Genomic DNA, 21049 nt, shown 5'->3' on the forward strand with positions numbered 1-21049 from the left:
GGACCACATGAAATGAAAGTGGAGGTGAAGCCATTCTTTTCTCTTTTCAATGGCCATAGTTATGGCGCACTAATAGGCTATGCTTGGTAATCACTGGCTATTGTGCCTGTTGCTTCCCTCAGTTTATTGGGGGGTACCTCTCTTTGTAAGGACATATGAGACAGCCTGGGTACAGTAATTGGTGCTGGCATCATCATTTCTGTCTGGAAAGTTTTGAGGCTGCAGCCGCTACTGTGTGGTGTTACTTCCATGTGTGTAGCTGCAGAACCAGCTTAAAGGTCGCCTGTGCTAACAACATCCACACCCACACACACATGTGCACATATATGCACATGTGTATATATATATATACGGATGCACATAAACTCACATAAACAAACAAAGCAACGGAATAAGTTATACACAATATAAAGTTGCTTATATTACACTAAGCAGATATTTCTATCAAAGCGAGAAAGGAGTCTATCACTACCTAAATGTCATATGTACTATTAGCATAGAGCACAAAGCAGAGGATATACTATTTCAGTGATGTAAAGAATTTTTTCGGTCATTCTTCTCAGGTAATTGCAGGTTGCACTGCATAATGTGAATATAGAAGGAAGCCTTGCTTCAGCCTCTGCATACCCCCTCCCCCCACAACTCCCTTCCTCCCCATTATTCTACTTAATATGTCAGAAGGTCTGATCGCAGAGAAACCTTTTCAAGTCCTATTGATGTGTTCCTCAATTGACCATGGCGACCTAGCAACCTAGAGAGCGCTAATTGGCAAGGGCTTAACATTATTGGCTGCATAGTTTACACAGAAACACAGGCCAAACATATAACCCTCATCATACACAGTTCAGTGTTTTGCTGGTACAATAGCAAGGGAAGCCGTTTCATGTTGTTGGTCTTAACTAAAAGAAAAAAGCTATTAAAGCACAGAGCTAAAAGCAGAGTCTGGGTTAGTGTCTGAGTGGAATGTAGTGGATGAGTAAGATTTGTCCTTAAGACAGACAGGTAAAGTGTGGCTACACTTCACAGAGAAGATATTGTTTTATCTATGTCATTTTGCATGAAACCCGCATACATTTCATATCATAGGTAGACAATATTAATAGATATTAAGTCAGTACTAATATCCAAAGTTTACTCCCACAAGTCCCACCACCTCCTCTCCCCTTCTCCCCCAGAAATAGTCCACAAATCCTGCTCCATGTGAAATGATTAGCAGAGGAGGGGTCTGCTTTTCATTTCACTGTGCGGATGAATGCATTCAACTGGCAAGTTCTAAGACACAGAGTGAGATTTTAATTAGTGTATTGCCCTTGTGCTCTGCCAAGGAGAGACAATCTTTCTCTTTTCTATGACGAACCTGTGCCCGCTGCATTTTGTTTGCCTTCCACAGAATGAGTCACTGCAAGTCTGCAAGTCTTTGCCCTAGGAAGGAAAAAGTTCCCTAATTCCACTCATTTTCAAATGCATAAAATAGCCTTCAAATAATCATCTTTCTACAGAGAGAAAAAAAAAATTCAAGAAGGTCATAGGACTCTGAAAGCAATTCTCACTCTAATAGATTTCCATGAAATTAAATACATGAAGCCATATTTTTACTGTTGGCTCTGGTTTGATGATAACATAAAATCAAATACACACACACACACACACACACACACACACACACTGTATGCTTTTCTAGGACTTTTACTAAAAAACTCAATTTCTTACTATGAATACCACTTTAGCAATATGAGACATTGCAGGGCCAAAGTAACCTTTCTGAAGACTATTCACTACTGTCTGTACTAGACAGCTAGAAGGGGGTGGGGGGGTGGGGTGGGTGAAGGATGAAGGACCAGGTTAGGTGTGTGTGTGTGTGTGTGTGTGTGTGTGTGTGTGTGTGTGTGTACGTGTGTGGTGGCGGCGGGGGTGGTGGTGGGGGGGGCAGCATCCCTTATTAGAAAACCATGTCACATTCTCTCTTGCGCCAGCCGGACTCGCTGCGCTGCCAGTAATCCCCCCTCCAAGTCCCCCTATGCATGTTATTCAATTCGCTCATAAGTAGTTAGAGAAACTGTTTTCAGTTGCCACTAATAACTACTGACCTCCAGTGACACAGGCCAACAATAGGTTTGTCAGGCCTGAAACGCACAACCAAAGAAGCTGATTAGGAACTCAAGAGGTTTGAAGCAAGAATCAATGGCTGCTCTGTCCTGCCACAGTGCTTCCAGCATGGCACTGATGATTGTGGGACCTCCATTAGTTATGCCTCATTAAGTCCCACAAACTCTTCTTTTAAGAAAATTAGTTTAGCCAATTCTAAAATCTATTACAACCCTGCAGCCCCAACCGAGGTGCCCCTGTGTTTAGACTCCAAGACAGGAGTGGTTGGAGAAGGATCTGCTGTAGTGTGCAACAGCTTTATGACACTTGTGCAAGCCTGTGACATTTGGATACATTATAATCAATCCATTTGTGTACTTTTTTCTTCCTTTAGCTTAAGTCAGATTGAAACATCCTCACATTTTTACATTTTTCTTTTCAAATTCTTCGTCGTAATTCTTCAATTATTGACAAAAGGCTGAAAATGTATCAAGTGTCCCTAAAATGCAAATAGGGACAGCTTCGGTACAGAATAGTAAAAACTTAAACTATTTTGCACTCGGTGAGATTAAGTTATAATAATAGGATCAATTTAAACGCATTATTACCAGAAGAAATTTAATGTGTTTTTTTGAGGGTAATTACAGAAAATAAAGGGACAGTTTTGTAAAATGAATGCTATTCCACAGAGTTTGTAAATCTGTCCTTAGACGTCTGCTATTAAAAATTGTGAAGTAAAATGGGACAGAGACTTAAGTCACACACTGAAATGGCTACAGCATATACATCAGTGACCAACATTTTTCATGAAGGACAAGCTTCTCTACAAGAGATCTGTGAGCCATTCAGAATACTCCTGTCTGTTTGTCTGTTATATCAGCAAGGCTACACATGATATAATCATACTCCATCCTTGGAATGGGTTTCAATCTGGCCGAAATAACAAAAAAGAAAATCAAAGGAACATAAAAGACATTTAATCGTCACCTCCAAATATGTAAAGAGGTGAAGTGAAAATAAGTAAGAAATGGAATTTTTATATTCAGAAATATGAAAAAGACACATTTACGGGACAAAAGAGTTCATCTCTGTCCTTCACAACACTCCTCTTTACTTTTGAACCATACAAGCAGTTTTCTCCCAACTCACTGTTGCCACGGTAATGGCCAGCTGCCAGTCTGCGGATTACTGGTTAATAGGGCCAGGGCTGGAAAGCAGTTCAATGAAAGTACGCAATGGATAAGATCAGTGTGTGTTGGCTAGGACATTGTTGTCTGTGTGTGAGTGTGACTTTCTTTTATTTATTTATTTATTTTTCATTTCTTTTTATTGTCACAATTGAATCTGAGTGTATAGCAATTTTATTTGGATATAAAGTCATGCCCTTTTAATTTCAGATAAATAGGTGTGCATGCTGCGAAGAAATAACACACAAATACACAAGGGAGTCAGAAATTGTACAAGAAAAAAGATTATCTGGAAAATTCAAGGACAACGCTTTAAACATGTTTGTAAAAAAAAAAAAAAAACAACTGAAAAATGCTCTCAGAACTAGTTAATGGGGGGCAATGATCCAACAGCAAACAGTCAAACACACACACACATATAAACATACACAGACGCACAAATCGTCGACATGAATGGCAAAAGACAACAGACACAGCCACCACTCAATAGCTACGTCTGTCAAATTAAGCTCAGAAGGACATAATCGTTTCTTCAAATATAACATTCAGTAATCTGCCCCCTCAAAAACACGCAGGAGTCTCAATATAACTGTCCCAGAGGGCCACGGGGGCCAAATAGGACCACCCACTTTCTTTTCAATTATCATCTTGCAGCAACCTGTCTCCTCTCCAGCATTCAGCAGGAGACACTGACTGCTCTCCAGAGGGAATTACAATTAGACTGCTGTTTGTCCCTCGAATAAACTTCCAGACTGTAGCTGACAATCTCAACTCTGTAGAGCATGTGACCCCGAGCACAAACAGGATTACGCCCCAAATCCCATGTTCCTTTACTCTCCCCTCTATTCCTCTTGAGCTGCTGTGGTCAGGGCACCGGGGGTGGAGGCAGGGAAGGGAAATGTGGGGGGCACGACTGAATTCCCTTCAAATTCTTCAAATACACAAATGACCTATATAGATCTTATATAGATATAAGTGACATGCAATTAACTACAGTTTGTACATGATGAACATACATGCTACAAAAGATGATGAAATGATTTTTTGGAATGTTTCAAGTGTGCAAGTTTGGTTCAGTTTTTCTTTTTTTTTTTTATTTGTTGTTTTTTTAAGGGGGTGGGGGATATGGTAATGTATAATAATGTAATTATGATGAAGTTTCTGATGATGTTTCCACTTTAGTCAAAAGCAATGGTTCCCAAGCTGTGGGTTAAGCCCCCCTGATAGGGTCATAAAATACAGAGTGAATAACTGACTTAATAAGATGAAATATTAAGTGTATTACTTCAGTATAAAACTTTTATAATTTTTTTCTGACAATTCTAATTATTCTCTTTTTTTTTCTTCTGAGGAAAGTGAAAGACGTCTATAAACCACTGATACAAAGGTCAGCCCAGGTTGAGTCTACAAAGTCCACAGTTTTTGTATAGTATAGGTCAAAATGTGGCATTTCTTACATTTCTGGTGAGATTGGGATGTATAATATCTTTGGCAACAAAGTGAGGTACTTTGTTAGCACAAATATGTTCAAAAGAACAAACTTAAATAATAAAGTGATGTATTTATCTATATATAAGTTTAGCTTCTGAATTATTTAAACCGATGAAAAGTTTGGATTTTTGTGATCCATCCATCTGCATCTGCAGTTTTCACTTCTGAAAAAACTCCCTCTATTCTTCCAGCAGGCTAACATTAGTCTATTATTTACTTGTATCTTCTGTGTATTATCTGTCTGTTAAAACCTCATCAGTGCAAATAACAATCACACTGAGATTTTGTCTCAGGGACACCAATTAGAGCACAATCCACATGGGACAAAGGCTCTGTTTCAGATGGGAGTCATACTGGCCAGTGGATCTGGAGTGTTTATTTGCCCCGCTGTAGCCAGCTGGTCATACGAAGGCACAGAAAGGGTACATTGACTCCCCCCTGCAGGGGGTAGTGGCACAGCAAAAGGGAAATGGGACTCTTTTTCAGCTCCCCACTCCACAATGCAGTACACCCAATCAAAGAGCCCCCAGACCCTTTTGTGGGGGTGGTGAGTGGACAAGCAAAGGAGGGAGGCATGTGAGAGGGAGGGGATGAGTTTGGGCTGCCAACCCCTCCTCCCACCGCTGTCCTGTCTGTGCGGCCAGCCACACTTCACAGCTAATTAGCGGTCAGATTCACTGGCCCCTAATCAGCAGGACATGTTAAAACTGCCCTAATCAGGCCTAATCCTGGCTTTGTGTCACACACACACCCTTCCCCTGTCTACTTACCCCATCTGCTGTATTGATTAAGGCATCATTTGGGGATTTGGTGGTCAATACGCAGCAATCTGCAGTGGGCTATAGGTGTGCCCTTGACAACACTGTATGATGTCACTGAATGAAACATTAAGGTAAAGCTTCAATCTGTAGCACGGGCGACTTTCTCACCTCTCCAGCAAGTGATTCAAATGATTGTGTAAATGTCAGCGATAGTGTGTTAACTCTCTTTCATCATTCGCCATATCAAAGTCATTGGAGAAATGAAAACGGAGGAAAACAAGTTTAAATTGCAGACTATGAATAAAATGACAGGAAATGAATAGTCAAGTGCTGCTGCTTTACATTTATATGCCGCATATATTAAAGTCTATAAGTTCTGGATGGTTCTGTTAGTAATAATGTCTTCGGCCTAATCTCCTCTCCTGCCTTTATAGCCTTGACCCCAGGATCTCTACTATCTTAAGAAGTTATTTGAGCAGATTTTCTACAGAACTATGCTTAAATGATTATTCCCAGTCTTTCTTAAACACGTCATGGTGCATATATATTCTATATTGTGAACAAATGAAAAACTATTTCTTTACAGGAGAAGTCTTTGTACGGTAATGAAAGTCCCTTTTCATACTCACTTGATGTAGATTCAAGCTCTAGCAAACAGTACAGGCCGTAACCTGAACTCAATAAATGAGGAATTTGTCATGAAAATTGCGTGAAGGAATTTTTTCTTTCATCTTCAACTAGATCATACATCTCTCATACTTTTATACGTTTTTTTCAAATTCTGCTGCCGTTCCACCTACAACAGTGCTGACAAAAATACTTGTCTTGCTATTACATTAGTCTGAATGCTTATTTCTATGTTTACTGGATCAGTGAAAAGTTGCATGCACATTGTATTTAAAATGAGATTTAATCTCTAACGTGAACTGGCAATTTTGTTGCATGAGAAGTATAGTAATTTATCACTTATTGCAGTCTTTTAGCCATTAACCAGTCTATAATGTTAATTAGTATCTAATGCAGACACTCCAGGATGGGTGTGAATAATAAGATGTGTTTCCATATGCAGATTATTCATGAGCAATGAGCCACTTGCAGGAGACAGAGCCGACAGGGTGTACATACATACAACTGTAAATATTTCCACGCTGTTGTGCTGTAAGTGAAATAAACCAAACCATCTGTTAGAAAACATATTGTTGAATTTTTAATCAATTTGCTGTTTGTAGAGTATTTTTTTTTCTTCCTCATCTGGGTGTCATTACCGCTCACATCAGTGCTGTCCACCTGCAGCCTAAATGCTCTTATGTGCTTGATTCAGCTGATTTAGAGATCGCTTAGAAACTTTAGGGGGAAAAATGAGGTCGTCAGCATTGACGGTATAGATGAATTTGAATCCTACTGCTGAACTGTGGAGAATGGATTAGGTAATTACCATACTTTCCAGCGATATAAGGCCATAAATTAAACTCTCCAACAACTTCTCAAGTGACAACTCATCTAATCAGGGGGACAATCATGGAGAGGCCTTGCTGTTTACTGATTGCTCTAATCAAAAATGGCTTCTTCAAACACAGCTAATTGGTCAGTTTACTCACGGAACGGGGAGGCAAATGTAGAGGGGCTACTGTCGTGATTTGAAGGACCCAAATATCTCCCATTTGCATTGAGTGCCACCAGAATACACTTGACTCCCACAAGTTATCAGCAAACCAGACAATTATTCATCAGGCACAAATTGGCACATCAAAGTCAAATCAGAGAATTACCGTCAGGAAGACCCAAAGCAAGGGCTGAGAGAGGAAAGGTGGCTTTTGATTGACCGTGTTGCCCTTCGCTCAATCTGCCAGCCCTATACTGTCAGCCATGGTAACTTCCAGAAAGCTTCAAACTGCCTCACAAGTACAACCACACAACATTTGAAGTAAAAAAGAACAACAAGAGGAAACAGAAGATCAAGGTCCACTGGCCAAGACATCGAGGTGTTTCTTTCTTCTCTCTTGGAGCTGTAACAATGAATAAACTGTACGTTATAAAAGTTAAAATGTCGCCTTTGTGAACCGCTTTTATTAGTTTTTAGCTTTAGGCAGAGGTAAGGCTCTGAATGCTTACAGCTTTAGTGCTGTAGTAAAGTAAAAGCACATGTAATTTATGATTTTGACTTCTTTTTAATATTTGACAGCACAATAGAAAGAAACAGTATTTTATGTCACATTGAACCTTTTCAAGATGCACTTAAGTCCAGACCATGATTTGTCTGCAGCTGAGATGTGACAATTCTAAAAAACTCTAACATCTAATGCAAATATTGCATGCTGTAAAAGGTTCTTGTTCTGTGTCGCACTTGTATATTCAGTATGTATCCTTTGGGCCACTGAGCAGGGAAGCCATTAAAGAGCATCACTCACACTCATCTGCAGTTAACCAACCATGATTTCATCTGGCAGCCTCATGCTTTCTCATGTTGAGGGCTATCACAGACCCAGAAACATGTTCACAACATCTTCCAGCCAACTCTGTCTCCTAGAAATCATGTTTACATTCAAATGAAGTGCAACAGAAAATACGATCTGTAGGAAATTGGCTGTTCAGATAAAACATTTTTTGTGAATGAATGAAGCCACACATTTATTAACAGCAATGATTTTGCAAGGACACGGCTGAGGTAGATGGTGGGCGTACAAAGCCCAGACCGAGAAGTCAGAGAACAGGGTTCGCGTCTACAGCCCCGTCTGTGGTTACATTAAGGCAACAAAAGCACTAAAGCAACATGTTGTGTCTGAAGTCACTGTAAACTCTTTCAGTATAAAACCAGACTATATGATCTTTACCAAATCAAGTGCTGTGAGTGCCTAAACATAACTATAAAAACATTTAATAATGCTGGATATTTATGAATAAAACAGATACGTTGTCAGTGAACATTTTACTGATACTTTGGTTATCAACATATTTGCGCCTTCAGCTCTGACAAGCTCTCAAACTTAAATATAGTTTGATAATATTCTGCAGTATGATTTTTCATTGCACTTTTTTAACATTGTCTGACTCATGATGGACTGTTTGAAAATAAACGGATTTAAACCGATGCAGCAAAACCACAGATATAATCTTTTCCATTCCACACATATTTTTCTTCGTCAAAACCTGCCTTACCCATAATGCATCCCAACTGCTGACAGTTCAGTGAGAGATTCGGGTGTGTTACACTAGCAGCCGCTAATGTAGCCTCAAACTGCTAGCTCCAAGCAGATATAAGGAGCAGGCTACAGAGGCCTGGTAAACTCACTTCTTTCTAACTCCACACCCCCAGATTTCTTTTATTTCTAAATTTGTAGTCTTCTGCCCCAACTGATGCTGCCTCAAGTGACATCATTTGCGGCAATTTATCAGCCCACACAGCTTTCCTTACCAAAAAGAAGAAACGTGAGTTCAGCATCAAACTTCATTCCTTTACTCACCAAGAGTTGTCTCCAGTGGTGGAAAGCTCCAGCCGGCCCCGGCCCGTCTCCTCACTTTCCAATAGCGTCTCACTGTAGCCTCCAGTCAACCCCGAAGATGTAGCGCTGCTCAGAGGACGTATTATATCTTCTTGTCTTGTCAAGCAACAATCACCACTTGCTCCTGGCAAGAAAACACATTCAGCAGCAGAGACACCTTTAAGGTTTATTTTGTGTAATTGTACAAGTACAGTCATGCCAGATGCAAAACTACTTACTCAAACACTTCAATAAACATTATTATCAATGATAATAATACAATAAAATATAATAAAAAAAACACTACAAAATGTTATAGTGTGAGAGGGATGTACAGATACTTTATTATTGCACATAGTAGGTTAAATACTGCACTAAGCAGCACAGGAGTATAGCAGCATAAGAGAAAAAGACAAGACAGCAGCAGTGAAGGGGTGCAATAATAGTCAGGGTTACAATACTGCCTTCAGCAATAATGCACAATACAACAGCAGTATGAAATACAACCAGAACAGCTGTGACAACCAGCATGAGGCCAACAGCAGTCCAGCAGTTTTGGTGGGAACAAAGTAAACTGTGATGATGAAGTGAGTTTATATGAATATGTATCACGTATGATGCAGAGGAGGTGAGTTGCCTGGGAGACAGTTACAGTAGGGAGAGTGAAGGCTGAGTAAGGAAGGTGACAGCTCTGCCAGCCAACATAGTTTTGATTTTGCATTTAGGTTTATTAGCATTTTTGACATACATACTGTTATATCTAAGTTGCATTAATATGATTTTCTTTCTATTGAGTTTGCAAGCTTTTTTTAAAAAAAAAAAAATACTTTAATGGATATTCCTGCTCACTCTGTTTAAGTATACTCGTTTTTTCCTCTTACCATATCTGACTTTTGAGTTGCTGATAAAATGATTAAAAAAAAGATAACAGTTTTCAGCTTATAGTCCAGTTTTAAAAGGATAACTTCATGTTTGGAATTTTTCTATTTCTCTGTCATTTTATTTAAGAAGCTATTTCATATCTTCTTCACTGTGAAAGCAGCTTGTTCACATGGTTGGATGAGTCCAGATGAAGAATCTTACTAATGTTGATGTGTTATTTATATGTTATTTATGGGGGACAAATGCAGTTTCAGATGTTCACATTTTGAAAATTCTACTATGAAATATCTACTGTGATATATGGTAAAAAGCCAAAGTTATTGCTGAATATTATTAAAGGTATGCAGTATTTTATTTTGGAGATGTGTGAAATTACTCTTGTAGGACTTCATAAATCATGAAACATCAGTTATATATATATCAGTTTTTCATGCTACACAAAACATTGTTTGTTCAGTATTTAAAAAGAAACAAACACTTAATTACATCCTTGAAAATGTAAGCAATAGGTCAGAAATTAGTAATAACTTCATTCACATTCAACAAAGTTAATAATAACTTTGCCTTCAAAAGGTGGATTCCTCATTTTGGAATGAAACATTTTTTCACTGGGTTACCCTAAAATTTGCTTGTCAACATTTGCAGCATTGCTCACTTACACCATTGGAACCAGGCGACAAGGTTAACAAGGCGTCTTTTATGGAAAACAAAGGACAAATCTAATAACCTGTTTTGAAAAAAGCATTGAGGGAAATGAAACATTAACTTACCCATTTAAATGTGATTCGTTTCAGAGATGGAATCATTAATAATTCTAACAGCCCACATTCTTTTATATATTAATCCTCAGCCTTTATGCAACAAATTAGATAGTGATTAGTGTCTGAGGGTTCATATCTGCTGTATTAAATACTGCGGCAGTGGAAAGGAACAGAAGATGCCATTGAAGATACCAGACATTCTGGGACTGAATAAAACTCAAATTGGCCATGTTTCTCTTTGGCTGATTTTGAAAGTTCAAGGTGAGTATTTTTCATGCTAAGAAACTTTGCCTTCACCAGCTGCCTTGCTTAACTTATTCTACAGCCAATGCTGGTGAGGCTCCCAGGTCAGCTGGTCCAAAGCTTTGCTCCAAACTGAAATATCTCAACAACTATTGGATGGATTTCCACAAAATTTGGTACAGATATTCATGGTTCCCAGAATGTGTACTAATTACTCTGGTGACCATAGATTTTTCCTGTAGTGCCACCATGAAGTTGCTATTTGTGGTTTTGAGTAAATTATGTCTTGACAACTGGTCCGTTGGATGAATGATGAACTGTAATATGACCCCCAGCTGATCTCTTAACTTTTCATCTAGCATTATCATCAAATTTCTTTATACGTCTAATTCTTTGGTTTATGATCAAGTACCTGCAAACCTAAATACATTACCATCAGCTTCAGCTGTATTTGTTTTTAGGTTAAATTTGCAAATGCTAACAGACTAAACTATGGTTTGTAGTTCTGTTACATCTTTTTTTTACTGAAAAATACTAGAAATACTATGGATACACACGCCATCAACATTTTTTCCAAGGACCCACTTTACTGCCTTTGCTAATATCTGACATTGTACCTGTACGACCACTGAAATACATATTGTAACACTCTGTGGACGAGTTGGACAATAAGTATGTAAATAAGTAAGTAAGTAAGGCTACATCCACACTAATACGTCTTCATTTTAAAACAGCGCTTTAAAACAAAAATCTTCTCCGTCCAGACGAGTGTTGTAGCTCTGTATCAGAACTAATATGCATCCATACTGACACACCTGAAAATGCATATCACCTGACCATATACATGCGCTGGCCATGCGCGTGCAGTTTAAAACAAGTAGCAGATATCTCCAAACCACAGGCTGGCTGCTTAGTGATGATGCCTTGTTTTCTATTTCACATGTTAAATACAACAGATAAGATATGATTTAACTACAGTATATTTATATTTATATATTGAGTAATTTATTACATTTTTAAGTAAATTGTCCAATACTGGTAATCAGTGTTTCACTACATGAAAGTACTTGAAGGAAACCTCATTATTTTCTATGCACTAACATGACGTGCCCCTCACAGGTACAGAGCCTCATGAATTTCTCCTTTACAATGAGGTACCTGAGGCTGAATTTGTTAAATCCAGCGGATTCACCAGCTGCCTTGCCTAATGCTGACTTCCCTCCATGCTAATTCCATGGCAATGAAGAAAACTCTGCAACGCCATATTTTCAAAGACAGAAAATCCACATTGTCCTTCTTAACATGATGTATATGGCTTTTGCGGACTAATGAGTGAATACATTGATGGATTGAAGGATGAATATTCTATTTATATATCACATTACTAGAGGTCATCTGATGTATGTAGATAAAACATAGATAGACATACTGTAGATTCTAACAAGCTGCTGCACAGCATCACCTGACTGGTGGAAATGCGCTGCAACGTTGCACTGGGAATGCTTCAAAGCATTTGATGTGAAAATTTTTGCATTAAAGTATAATTTATTAAACCTCATGATTCTCTATTGGGATGAACTTCCACATCAAATTATATCCAATTTTTTTGGTATATTTTACATTTATATCTTAAAATGTGCTGACTCAAGGCCACATAAAAACAAGCTAATTGTGATGAATGAAGTGGTGATGAGTGGCTTCATACTTTAAGTTCTATAACACAAATTCAGAACATCAGATATACAAACAGACAAAGCACCAATTCAAAAAGCTATAAAAGCTGTAAATATATAACGCAATGTTATCACTGCAAGTCAACAGCTTAAAGTTTGTTTTTGTGGTGTTTACTCAAAAAACTGTGAATAGTTTGTTGATCGCCGGAATATGGGCAACTTCTTTTCCCACTGACTGATGAATTAAATAGAAGAAAAACACGTTTGCCCGTGGAAAATAATTTTTTGAAGGACATTATCCCCATACAGTACCGAGCAAACACATAACAAAGCAGGGGACTAATGAATAGGCCTACTGCTTGGCCTTCCGTCGCAGAGTATGGAGGTTTTTGAAAAGAGAACTAACTGAATGGCATACATTGCTGTGTCGCTAACAGTGTTTGCATACAAAGAGCTACACTCATTTTCCTGTGCCTGACTGTGTGGCAGACCAAACAAATTTTGCCCAAGTCTGCATTTAGATGTTAGCACAAAAGATGTTTCAAAATCAATCCCTCAACCTGGAGATCTAAGCATCAGCTGAATAGCTCTTTGAACCTGATATTACAAGTACAGCTATAGTAACAAATGTTAAACATTTATGTAGGTTTTGCTTGTTTTTGATAAGAAAAAAAAACATAAATATGGCTGCAATGGTATATAGCCGGCTATCTTCTATCTCTTTAATATTGTTATTAATGTTTCCTCCAGATTTTCAGTAACTGATTTGATGCATTCTCTACATAACATGTCAAAACTGAGAGAAGCATATTCATAGAACAAATCTGTATGTTCCTATTCCTGTCATATTCATATTATATTTCTCATACTCTCTGCTGCTGTTACAATGAGCCAATACTTGGTCATGGTTACTATAGTCTGGAGAATGAGTAGAATAGCAGCTGTTTCAGCTCAGTCTCCGCACTGTCTGTGTGTAAGTATGAATGAGTGACGGGAAGACTAAAGAAAAGTGTGTACAAACATTTGGCTGGAAAATCAAGTGTTATGGTTGATGCTGGACAATTTGCCTGAATGCACTGTGATGATGGATAATTTACACACCTTGTCATTTCTAATCATAGATTATATAGTTGCTAATTTATTTTTGTTTATATTTTGTATGACATAAAAGTATACAAGTGCTCTGTTGTTGCCAACACCAGCTTTGACTTGAAGTGATACTCACCTTTAATCTTATGCATAGGATTTTATTTTCTTTCTTCCATTTTTTATATTCATTTTCTATTTTTATATAGTGTATATATATATATATATATATATATATATATATATATATAGTGTATATATATATATATAGGGCTTTTAGTATACTGATGACCTGTTACACAGACAATGTAATGATTACTGGTAAATCAGCACAAACACTTCCAGTTGAATGATGCCAAACTCCTCCCTCGTACCTATACTCACAGCCAGTGCTCAGATCTGTTATGTTTCTGCTCTGTTATTACAGTATTGTCACTTACCAGAGGAAACAGGCTAGTCTCAGTGTGGGAAGAGCATGTGTGTGTATTGTGTAACAAATATTGATAGCACTCATGTTTTGATGCCGAGGGAGCCAAATTCATAGGGCTAATTGTCAAAATACCTCTTCCCACTCAAGCAGTGCAAGACTTGAGGGCACTTGTTTGCCTCTTCTGTTCTGATGATACAATAACTCCAAACAAGTTTGCAGCCTCAGGAGTGATGGCTCTCATATGTGTGTTGCTAGGCTCATACTTCCCTTTTATCACCGTGAGAGCTGAGGGGATGTATAAAGCTCTCAGCGATACTACTGTGATACTGTGATCTGCGGTTTTACCTGTGCATCTCCCTCAGAGTTTGTAATGTTTGTGATGCTTTAGGTTAAAATGTGTCAGACGAAAAGCCAGGCCGTACATGTGATGTTATGCTCCAGCCTCGCACCTATTTCAGAGAGTATGTGCCTCATGGCAAAAGGCCATTGCTTGGTCATGTTGTAAGTGACCTTGTGTGTCCTGAAGAAAATACCCACAAAGCTTAGCAGAGCCACAGTTCACTTGTTTGTGTCATTGGCTAATAACAGCTTTGAAACCTCAGCGGTAAATAAATGGTGGTAGGCAGTCAGGGGTCTGTTGATTCAAGCTGAGCATTAGCATATCTACTCCATGCTAATGGCTGACCCTGTATTCCCCCAGTGAGGACTAGTGAGCGTGCCGACTCCCAGATAACAGCCTGTGTTAATGACAGGGAGTCCAAACAGTCCCCCTGCTGTGTCTTGGGCTAATCTGCTTTGATCACCTTTGCTAACATCTCTATTACCAACAGATTTCAGCCATCAACAAGGAATTACATTAATGCCACTTCCTGTGACCCAGCTGCACCGAGCACGGACGTGTGTGCGTGCAAGTTTGTTAACATGTGTATTCCCATGGGAAACAGGGAGAAGGGAAGGGGTTGTGAGGGTGAAAATTTGTAAATGCAATAACATTCACTAGCCTGACATTATGCATTGCCTTCATTTCAGAGTCTGACACACGGAGTACAGGCAACTCAGTCACCCAGAGATCACCAGGTCCCCACATGGATAGTAATATAAGACACTGCAACAACTCCCTCAGATCATTTAGTATTATTTGTGCATTCGGGGAAAGATGCAGAGCAGGAAATCTGTGGATGTGTGGCAGGCGGGCATAGACACGTCTCTAGTGGCTGTGGGAGAGCGTACCATGAATAAATTTAGCGCTGTCCCCAGGAGATTGCCTTCAATCATGAAGCATAAGGTGTCAATGCTGCGCCCTGTGCGCATGGAGCACCAAATTACCTTCCACCAGATTACTGAGCTGGGTCTAATAGGAATAGGGGAATGGACTGAAGAGGACGGACTGCTAATTAATCTGGCCAAAGTCAGAGCCCATGTCCTGGGCCTGCTGACAACTGGTCAAAATGAGGCCATGGGTACATGTACTGTCAAATTAACAAAAAAAAAAAAAGAAGTCGTGCTTGTATGTATAAAAACCTTAGGGAGAATATAGCTGTATGCGTTTATTTGAATTTGATCATGATAATGTACTAATACTGAACACACAGGAGTATGAACTGATTTTTCTACCAATAAACAACAACAAAATGCTACATAATCTGTCTTCAAACAAATGTATTATTTGATTATTTCACACAGTCAAATATTCCTAACCTTTGTTATGCTGTGCAAAAACTCTGAGGCTGCAGTGATGTGGATCCATAATCACCAAAGCATTTTATGTAGTGTAACAGCATCAAATGTTCTCAGTGAATCCTATGGTGTATGAACCATAACATTAAAGGCCATATCCAGTATTCTGCACAAGCTGAAATATTAACATCTCAATTTACATACAAATTTCCATGCATCTAAAAGCACAAAAACTCTTTACCAAGCCATTTTCCCATTTTGAATAATGGGTGGTTTTCTGAGATCCAGTTGATTGACTAAACAAAGACATGACTAGTGCATTAAAGCAATTGTTTATTGCCACTGAATCATGGCGAATGTATAATTTTGCTGTAAATGGTTATTAACTGATACAGAAACCATGGATTTGTATAAAAGCCGGTAATCATTCTACCTCAGGATGTGTTTTCTCCCTCATATACAGGGTTAAAGAATTAGAGTGTAGTCAATTACATTTAGCAGGTCACAGAAATTGATTTACTGTCTAAGGAATGTGTTTTTTTTTTTTCCTGCTGGGCTTCGGCTCTGTGGTGGCATTCTGCTCACATAATCAAGGATGAGCGTAGCCTGTCTACCCAATCTACTACTTGGTCCCACAGGGAAAAATGACTTGCAACAGGAAAACCTGCATGAATACTAATTTGCCTACTTGGCTTTAACAGCTTTTGCAAGCCAATCTCATAGGAATTTGTAGAATATGATGCCTTTCCATCTTTCCATATTAATTACCCCAACTGAAAATAGGGACAGCAAGAGATGGATGAAGAGAGTGAGAGAGGAAGAGTGTCTGAGGGAGAGAAGGAGAGAGAGAATCATGAGAATAGCTCTAAGCAGGGACTCTGCTCTCCATCCTAAACGCGGTTAATTATAATGTGATTTGAAGCATCTCGAGCAGGAATCTGGCAATCTAGATTTGGAGCTCCATGACCACAGCACCAGTTTGGGTCTCTTCATTAAGGCTCAGCATAGCCAGCCCTTGTCGTCCCCCTCAGCCTGAGGATCACATAAATGGACTAGAGGCAAGAGTAAAACTGGGACACACTGGCTATGTTCACCTCGGCATGTTTGGGGCAGATTATTCTGACTCTTAAACTCTTAATCCTTTAGTGTATTTTATTCTGGCAGGTGCAACCCGTGTCATTTAAACCTGAGTTAATGCATCAATATCTGGGAATGTTTCAGAATCCAGTGCTGTGATTAGTAAATCATGTATTTTAAACGATTTTAGTTTCTTCTTATTTTTCTTTTGTAATTAAAGGTTTCACTGTCATAGTATTTAATTGCGAGTCATTACTCACTTTTCTCCCTAAAAAAAAAAAAAAAGAAAAAAAATAATAATAGTGAATAAGCCAAAATAGACAAAAAAATCTAATTGCAAACCAAACACGGCATTTGCTTTGTTGCATATGAGATCATGTGCAAGCTGAAGCTGAGCGGCCAATTGACCAATTCTGGTGGGGTTATCCTGTCATGCTGAGGGTGGTGGAAAGGTGGCGTGCATTTATCACTGGAAGAGCTAGAAGGTCAAACCCTGACATGGGTATATGACAAACCTCAGTGCAAGGACGATGTAGTGCTGTGGATGCCCTCTTTAACAAGTGGCTTCTATACTAGTGGTAGCAAGTTAAATGGAAAAATGGACTGCACTTCTGGTCTGCACTTCTGGACCACTCAAAGAGCTTTACAGTACATGCCATACACACCCATGAAGCATCCATCGGGGGCAACATGGGGTTCAGTATCTCGCCAAAGGAGACTTTGACACAGGGACTGGAGGAGCTATGGATCAAGCCACTGCTCTACCTCCTGAGCCACAGCTGGCTCGAGTTGGAGATAATCGATTTTGTTTGTGGCTTAAATAGTTTATTTTGATGTTCAAAAAATTTCAGCCTGAAGTAACCGGGGCACTCAGCTGTGCAAATATAATTCCTATAAAAAACAGTTTGTTAAGGGGTAAAAAAAAGGCTAATGATGGTGGTATCCTGTCGTAATTTTCCTTGATGCTTTGAGGAATCAGGTACTGAATATATATCTGCCTACTGCCTCCAGGCAGCATTTCATCTGCTATACAAGTCAGCTATTCAACATTTGTAATAGCCTTTTTCTTTATAGTTAAAGACATGCTTGAACAGTCAATGACAGTTTGGAACCATTTGTATAATCAACACCTTTTCTGTCAAAACTGACTGAGTCTTGCACAGTGAACATTGTAACACTGTGGCTCCCCTGTGACTGTATATTTGCATGAGGTTAATTGAATTTTGACTTACATACATGACCTCTTACAGTCATGTAGTTGTTCTGCACTTCAAAATATGCCACGATGCATATTTTACAATAAGATGCTTGCTGTTTACATGTATTGGATGGAAGCAGGAGTGGTTGGTGAAGGGATCATATTTAGCCTGGTTCTGCAATATAGGTAATATATACAGTATATAATATAATTTATGTTTATAATCAGTATTGGCATATAATCAAGTACATTTACTCAAGCATTGTACTTTCAAAATTGATATTTTTTACTTTATAGGCTACTATAATCTCCATGACATTTTGGAGGCACATAGTGTGCTTTTCCCTACATTTTCAAAGCCTCAATTACTTGTTACTTTGCAGAATCAGCAGTAATTGAACAGTGTCAACTTAAATAAAGCAAATAGAACAAAGGGTAACAAAGTTACCAGCACTGGAAAATATAGCAATATAAAATATGAAAAGAATACTGTCATATATAGGGGATACATTTGAAGTGAAATAACAATTCAAAGGATGATTTATCTCTGATGTTTTTCTTATTACTGCTTAAAATGAAAAATGCTAACTACTAAAGCTGAAAATGCAAAGTTTACTTTTGAGGAAGTGAGGACAATCGATTTTTTTTGCGGAGTGAGAAAGATTCAGGAAGTAAATACACAACCTATTGTGAACAGTCTTAGCACAGAGACTCTCTAAGCTTTATCTTGGTTCCACACAGAAATGGAGACCATGATACATATTGTACAACACTATATGGCAAAAATATAGTCTCGTAATCAAAGGATCAAAGCCCTACGGACATGCTATCCAGCTGCAGACAGGAGCAACTCAGTGCTTTTATATACGTCCACTGAAATCCTCCCGAACGCATCACCATAATAAGGGTTTTAGGTGTCCATGCTGAACAGATTTTCACTTGGCCCTTTGTGTCGGAGAATCTCACCTGGTCTTTGGAGTGGGGGCAGAGGGGAGCAAACCTTCCTGCCCTGACTATGGAGAGACAGCCTTCCTCTGTAACCCACTCTCATTCACAGACATCATTCATGTGCAAATCATCCTTGGACCTATTGTTCACCCGCTGCGCTTTCAGATACTTGCTGAATCAAGTGATAAATGTAATGGCAGGGCTGGAGATATGTTCCATATAGTGAAAAGGAATAATAAGACTTATCAGAGCACTCACATTTGGTCAAAGGGGGTGGGGGGGGGGGGGGGTGGGTGGGTGGATGGGGAGGGGGGTATTTTGTACAACTAGGTAGAACAACAGCCACCTTAATTTCTTGAGTAATACAGATTTTTCTTTTTGTTTATTTGACTTTATATGTTATATCCAACATGTTCAGTTTTTCTTCTCTCCTATGAGAGAACATATTTGCTGACAGGATCAAAAACTGATTATTTCTGTGCTTAGAGTCAATAGCGATTAATTAAAATGGTTCCAAGTCATTTGCTGTCACAGTGGCTGGTTGAGCACTTTCATTTTGGAAAAGATTTATTATGTTTGGGGAAAAAAAGGAATAATTAAATGTTTCACTCAAATAGACGCTGAGCCTTTTTTCTTATTATTACAGTAAATCTACACTTAATCAGAGTATAGAACTAGAACTAACTGACAGAGAGTTTTCAGTTACTTCAGAGCCAAAAATGTTGATACAAATATGGTCTCTACTCTGATTTAATTTAACAAAACAGATGCTGTAATATCTACACTGTGATCATGACTTGCTGTATTACTATACAATGACTACTACATTAGAAACCATAGAAAAAAACTTATAAGATAGAAGTTATTTATTAAAAATGGGGGAAAGATTTTTATATGTTTGTGTTCTTTGAACATCCACATTAGTGATTGCAACCAATCTGATGGGTACACAAGACAAAGTCGTCGCCAATATTTCATCAAATGAAATGCTCTGTACATAATTAATGAATCGGCTGTAAAAGCTATTTTAGCAATAGTATTATTTCAACACACGAGCAAAGGTCTATAACCCAAGAGAGGCTGTAATGCTAGTCACTTTGACATGTTCCTGTCGGAGTAGCAGGGCAGTAAATAATAAAATTGAAGCAGGCTGAATTTTATTTAATGTGTTCAGTTTCAGGGTGCAGTGCTGTTTCCAAATCACTCCCTTGTTCACTAAGTCACTAATCCCTATATAACAGACACCCAGTAGTTTACCCAACAGCAGTACGTTGAGATCTTGGATATTTATGATACACTGTCAATTTGTGTCATTGTTCACAGGTGTAGTGCAGAGTGACTCAATTTTCTTTGTAAATTGTGTGGCACTGCATTGTGGGACTGTTAGCAGGAATGGCTGCACATGCCATGGGCGCTACTTTTCGTTCCACTATTGAAATTTTTGAGGGCACTTTATACGGCAGAAATTTAACCCATTTGGATGAATAAAATGGTGAAGGTTACATATAGTGCGATATTTAGTAAATTGGGAGGAATCTTGGACATAGCTCTGGTATTGTGGACGCTGTCCCACACTTGAGTAGCTATTATTAATGTTACTAGTAACACCTGTGATCTTTCTGCTATGACAAGTTAAAATGTCAGCTGTGATATAGGCCTATTCTAAAGAGTGGGCTAACTTTAGTCTGAGCATGACCCAAGTATAAGGTACATGTTGTTACTTACATGAAAAAGGTTTATCCTACGTACAGTGGTCATTTTAGGGAATCTCAGACTCACAGGTCGGGGCTATGGCTGATGGAATTCAGTAATTAGCTTTAAAAGTTTCATGAACTGAAGAACTGTTCAAGGTGGAAACTTTAAAAGTCCGGGATTGCCAAAGTAATTCTGATTTATCCTCTGAGGACAATGAATGTGAACACCAAAGGTCATGCCGATCCATTTCCCAAAGTTTTGAATCAAAAGAAGGACTGATGAAGATTGTCGCCCTCACATCCACAAAGCGAATGTGGCCAAAAGGTGCCAATGCTAAGTCATTTTCTGCACTCGTGCACCATGTCAGTAATTTTAA

Source organism: Seriola aureovittata, chromosome 13 (assembly GCF_021018895.1).
Source record: "Seriola aureovittata isolate HTS-2021-v1 ecotype China chromosome 13, ASM2101889v1, whole genome shotgun sequence".
Taxonomy (NCBI): domain Eukaryota; kingdom Metazoa; phylum Chordata; class Actinopteri; order Carangiformes; family Carangidae; genus Seriola; species Seriola aureovittata.